Source organism: Silene latifolia, unplaced genomic scaffold, assembly GCF_048544455.1.
Source record: "Silene latifolia isolate original U9 population unplaced genomic scaffold, ASM4854445v1 scaffold_70, whole genome shotgun sequence".
Classification (NCBI taxonomy): domain Eukaryota; kingdom Viridiplantae; phylum Streptophyta; class Magnoliopsida; order Caryophyllales; family Caryophyllaceae; genus Silene; species Silene latifolia.
This window is the reverse complement of record NW_027413609.1, coordinates 4,336,083-4,342,873: the sequence shown is the minus strand read 5'-3', so window position 1 is coordinate 4,342,873 and position 6,791 is coordinate 4,336,083.

Genomic DNA, 6,791 nt, shown 5'->3' with positions numbered 1-6,791 from the left:
ATTGTTTCTCAGTATCACAAAAGTAAAACACAAGTAACAAATCTTGATATTTATAAGCAAAAAAAAAAAAAAGAATACAAAAATGAGACAACTTAAGATTGCCACCCAACTCCGACATGCTACTACTTTCAAATATCATACAAAGAGGAAAATTGTACTAGGATCAATCAAATCATGCATGTAGTGAAAGTGAGAACTACACCACAAAGTTACTCAAATGACATCTAACCTAAGTAAATTTTTGATTACTTAAATTGTTCCGTGTGTAGAAGCCTTCCGTCAACAGAAATAGATGCATCAATCTCTTTGTTCTGGTACAGCAAACTTGGGTCTGTAGGTTTGGGAGTTTTCCTTTTCTTCCAAGCGGCGACCGCAACTTGAGACATCCTAACTAAAGGGCTTCCACCGGGCTTTGGTTTGTAGTATAGAGGATATCCTCCCACAAAGGCGATAATGGAGATTGTCATGGCAATGGTAGGGATTCCAGACCCCAACCCCATCCTACATTATCCCGTATATAGACTATAACAAAATCGGAGAGCCGTGAGTGTAGCTAATCCCATACCAAGTAATACCACCAAGTAGTTCCATTTTCTTGATGCTACCCCTGTTTTACTCATATCCAGCTGGTTGGCTGTGAAAGTAACCACGCAAGGCCTTATACCGCCTGTCCCGATGGATGTGAGGAGAAGAGCGAGATACAGGACCGAAAGCTGTAGAGTAGATGCTTCCTTGCAGTTCACTTGAGTTGGGCATGGCTGAGGATGGAGTTTTGGAATAATAGCTGATATAGTGATGGCAATAAAACCCTGCAACATGCCAACATGTGGCTATGTTAGTCCCGTGACTAAACTTTTCCTTAGCCGCACTCTTATTTGCAAAGTGAGATCAAGAAATTACAAGATCAACTCAAGGGTCATACAACAATACAATTACAAAAACACCCCATTTCCCCAATGCCTCGAGGATTACCTTAAACGGTAGGCTAAATATGCAATCTGGCCTCTTTCTTAACAACACGACTGGATTACCAAAATTTGCATTTGAAGGACCGAGTTTTCACAAATTATAAGAAGTGCGACGGGTTTCGTTTAATGAAGACAAAAACATGCTATGAAACATATTTATATAGATAATTAGATAGGAAATAGAGGATACCAGCTCATAGAAGAGTGAACCAACGACAATAGTCCGTAATTGTCCTAAGAAAGGAGTCTGCTATCAAAGCGCCAATTAGAGGAGTAAAGCTTGATGTACCGCCGAAATTGGTCAGAGTGTTGGAAGCTTTTACCAAAGGCATGTTCAGCTGTTGAGTTAAGTACGTTATCATGTTTGCGTGGAATCCTACTGCAGCAAATCGGTCACATATCTCGCTTCCTGCAAAAATATTTACTCGTCATGTACTCAGTTCTGATTCAAAATTTCAAACCATATCAGGTATGCAGGCATTGATGATCATATACTCTGTCACTGATTTGTAACTTTCAACTAAAGCATCAGGACAATTAAACTCTTCGATCCTGCAAAGAAAGCACATTCTGAAAAGTAATGACAGACACCAAGTCTACAGTAACACATGAAACAAAGATACGCAGCGGATTTCTTCATATTAATAGTTCTACAGACAGCAGATTAACTACTGTATTTTGTATCACCATTTCATCGTTTTTGCTATTCTTTTTATTAGCAGCCTTTAGCTTCTTGGTTTGTGGTCGTTCAACCACGTCGTTTGTCGCTAGAGACCTCATTACGCCGCTGACTATCTTTGGATTATTCGAAACTTTCAAGTCCATTTTCCTGATACTGAGAAACAATATGACAGGTTATTAGAAATAATGTATGAAGATTGAGTACCACTAATCTTCACATAAAATATCACATCGTACAAATAAAAGTATCACAAGGATTTCGTAAACAATCAGCCTATCGACAATTAATCATTCTACTCATTCAAAACTGTTATTTTCATTACTCATTCCTCATCTGCGTTTTTACTATCGAACAATTAAATTTCACTATCGAACAATTACTCATTCTACTCATTCGAGCAATTTTGAACCCTAAATTTCACTATTGAACAATTAAAACCCTAATTTACGAGATTCAAACAATACGAAATCCTAATTTTCAAAATCGAACAATTTTGAACCCTAAATTTCACAATCGAACAATTAAAAACCTAATTTACGAGATTGAAACAATACGAAACTCTAATTTTCAAAATCAAACAATGTCGACCACTAAATTTCACAATCGAACAATTATAAACCTAATTTAGGAGATTGAAACAATACGAAACCCTAATTTTCAATTATATGAAAATATATGAAAATTAAAAAAAATTAAGCAATAATTTCATATCTAAATTAGCATCTGCAAGTGACGATAGTAATTGATGACTGTAGTTGCATAATTACTCGATTTAAACAATTATTTCACTAAAATATTCGTAAATTCAAAAATTCGAGAATATTAAGGAAAAAATGGTACCTGAATTATGCAAACGCAATTGCCTTGAAGATTGATCGCTATTCCCTCGTAGTTTTGATTGATTCGCTAATTTAATCTCTTGTTTTTTATTCGATTTTAGAGAGAAAAGTGTGGAGTAAATAAAAATGTCGTGCGTTATGATTTTCTGAAGAAGGTCTGAGTGTGTTTTTTTCATTTTATTCGCGAGTGATACTCTTTAGAATAACGTGTGATATTTCATTCGTTACTCAATCCTCAAATATTTAGGAGTTCTCACCGGATCCCGACTCTCTCTCTATATATATATATATATATATATATATATATATATATATATATATATATATATATATATATATATATATACACACATATATATATATATATATATATATAGAGTCGGGATCCGGTGAGAACTCCTAAATATTTGAGGATTGAGGATTAGTGAATACAATATCACATGTTCTTCAATACAATATCACGGAAAATTTGACCTTTGCCAAAAAAATTTTTTTTTTTGAAAAAAAAAAATTATATTTTTTTTTGCACAGTGTTTTTTTTTTTGTGTGATATTTTATCGAATAACCTGTGATATTGTATTGAACAACCAGTGATATTGTAACGAAATCCTCAATCCTCAAAAAGATAGTGTATCCTCACATGATCCCATTCCTATATATATATATATATATATATATATATAGAGAGAGAGAGAGAGAGAGAGAGAGAGAGAGAAGAAGAAGAAGAAGAAGAAGAAGAAGAAGAAGAAGAAGAAGAAGAAGAAGAAGAAGAAGAAGAAGAAGAAGAAGAAGACTAGAGAGATAAGGAGCTTTGTTCATCATAGTCTATCTTAAGATTTAATTCCGTAAGTATCCTAACCTCGCTTTAGTCAATTGTTTACATATGAAAGTTTAACCGTTGACCAACCACTGTTGACCACCATCATCCTTCACCACCCAGACTTGCCATTGACCGGGGTTTGACCGTGTGCTTTTGGCATTATTTTGGGGTTTTGGGGGTAAATTATTTTCTTAATCGTTATTATACTAATAGATTAGTAATTTTATGCATAATATTTGATTGTTTAGGTGAGAAAATTATTGAAGAGCGCTTTTCATTCTTATTTGTTTAATTTGAGAAGACTTGCTTCAAAGGTAGGGATATCCTACTCAACACTTTTATGATTTTGTTGTGTAAACAATAGCGTATGTGTGGTGGTATAGTGCATGATATGGTTATTGTGAAGCATATCGTGAAGTGGATTATTATTATTATTGATCGTGTATAAACTCATTTATATATTTAGTGCCACTATAAATTATTATTGATATGAGTTATGAGACTGGAGATGTGTTGTGCATATCACGGAGAGTGCTACTGCCAATTGTGCATAGTACAGAGGGTACTGCCGCCAGTTGAGCATGGTACGAAAGTACTACTGCCAGATAGTTGAGCATAACACGAAGTTGAGGGAGTTGTGCTACTGCTAGTGATGTCAGTGACTTGTATGGAGTAGGGTTGGAGATAGTGATGATGTTTCATGGTCAGTTGGTTGGGCCACTACTGTTGGTTATTTGTTTATTTAATTAATCATTTGGGGCTAACATTGCTGTTTAGATATTCCTACTCAACCGTTTGGTTGATATTGTATTCTGTAAACACCTTTAATGAACCAATTATTGGGGAGCATATTGACTAAGAGGTACTTGAGATTAGCTGACTTGCGAGCATGAGATGCGTGAGGATGGATCGCCGAGTCTAACTAGCTGTCTAGCTCACTTAGTTCAGACAATTGTTATTTATATTATGCACTTATTTTGTTTCCGCTACGAGCTTGTAATTTAAATACTTATTAAGTTATTTGGTTTGGAGAACAGGTAATAAAACCTTTAATCATTTAATTTATCTAAAGTACCTTGGTTTGTTTTACTTTATTATTCACTACCTCGAGCAATCCGAGATGGTAACAACTCCTTTTATCTAGGAAGGCCTAGTTAAGGCTCTTGGATAAATGGAGCTGTTACAAAGTGGTATCAGAGCAACCCTGCGACCGCGTGGTGAGCCAGTGGTAAGGATTACTAAGGTCACCCACCTAGCGGGGGAGGATTCTAGGATTGGTTACGATCAAGTTCAAGGCACAACGAGGATGTTGTATTCTTTAAGTGGGGGAGTTTGTAACACCCTAAGATATCAAGTTGTCCCACATCAAGAAAATAAGGAGCTTGTGATATGTTTATAAAGGATTCCACCCACCACTTAGTAATAAGGCATTGTGGTTTTGAGCTTAAGTAAGGACAAAACGGGCCCAAAAGTACAAATCCTATCTTATTGGGATTGTGTTACGACCATGGTGGATCGGGTTGTTATAAAGTTGTATTAGAGCGAACAATCCCCAAGCTAAAGCAAATGAATCTAATGAACTTAGGATGTGTCTAAATTATATGAACTACGGATAGAAACTGTTAGGATCCCTCTTAGTCCGATTAAGAAAGCGCACTTAATTCATACCATGGCCCTCTCAGTTTTGAACCGGTCACCTCGGGGGAAGATTAAAAGAGAATGGAGGTAGTTAGAAAGGAAGTGATATTTCTTTAAGGGTTAGTGATTGTTTTAAAAGTTAGAATTTCTAACCTTGTTGCAGGATGCGGGATTGAGATAAGGAAATGGTGATGGCATTAACGAGGGCCTAGGGCCGTGTGAATAAAGGATTAACGTGGTGTTGTGATAATCATAATTGGATTAGTTCGTGAACTGTCTTATGAATTATTTTATAAATTGGATTTGAATATGTGTAAGAGCATGTGTGATATAATTAATTGGATATCTTAAGTGTATGGATGAATGTACAATGTAAATTAGAATTTTTATGCCTAGTGATATGTGGAACGTGTTACCCCAAAACCATGTTTAGTTAATGATAGTAGAGCTTTGATTTGGTGATAAGTAATAAGGAAAGTGGAAAAATAAAAATATGCTGCTGAAGGAGTCTATACCTGGCAACCGTATATATAAGACGTGCCTGCTAAGGTTGGGGAGGTTGCTTTCTTACAGACCTAATTGAGTTTCCTTTGGGGAGATTTGAGGTAATTTTGGGGATGGATTGGTTGGGAAAGAATAGAGCCTTTAATGACAAATATTAAGAGAACGTATCTTTGAGGGGATCCAAGAGAATAAATTTGTTTTACAAGAGATTTGTGGTAAATCTAACGTGAGACTTATAACAACCATTACCTTGAAAACTTGTTTTCGGAAGGGTTATAAGATGTGAGGGATGTATTTGATAATTTGTATAAGTTATACAAGAAAGATATATAATATGAGATAATTGGGAAACATGGGAGTACAAGGGAAGTGCGATTGAGGATTGGTGCGAAAAAAAAAACAAAAAGAGTAAGTCATGTGATGTAAGAGGTGTTATTGACATGAAATTTAGTGATCTATTAGCGTGATATGTGGTAAATTATTGAGGTGAACACGGTGAATGTAAGATGATAAATTTAAAGGAGTTAAAGGTTTGTGAAAGAGATATGTTATAATAGGATGGACTAGAATTTTACTTAATAGGCTTAATTTGTGTTATGCCAGAGTATGAACTTTTGGATGGTTGTGTTGGAATATGTGTCCTCCGACAATAATGCGATCACGACTGTTGATCATGATGATCACATGTTTAAGTCTCATTAAAATGAATACAATTGGGAAGTAATTTTGTTACTGTCAACTGGTCAACATATATCGGTAATGATTGGCTGACTAGAGTTTGACATTACTGTCGTGTGACGGTGGTGATCAGTTGACCCCCTCGGTCATACCTAAAGGGCAATACTCTTAATTGATTATTTAATTAATCGTATAATGTTACGAGTTAATTAAATTACTTGAAAATTGACGGACGATTTTGGAAGTAAAATTTACGTATCATATTGAAATGTGATTTAATAAGATACGGTCTGAGTAATTGAATTGTATCATTACTCGGATGAAATAATTGTTTAATGTAACAATTAAATTGAATGAATTGTTATAAATACAATCAGTTGTGACTTATAAATTGGTAAAATATTTTGGCACTAGTAATTATGATATTACTAAGTCGATTTTGTATGTGACGTATTTTTATTAATACGTTGATTTTTAATATGTTAAAAATACATAACAAAATATATGTGACATGTGACATGTAACATATTGACAATTGACAAAATTAATATGGAATCCATATTAGCTAAAGGTGCCGAAAATAGGAGGGGCTTTTAAGCTAATTAATTGTTTAATTAGTAGCTAAACACAATGATTGTTTGGCTTTAGTAGCCATGCAAGCC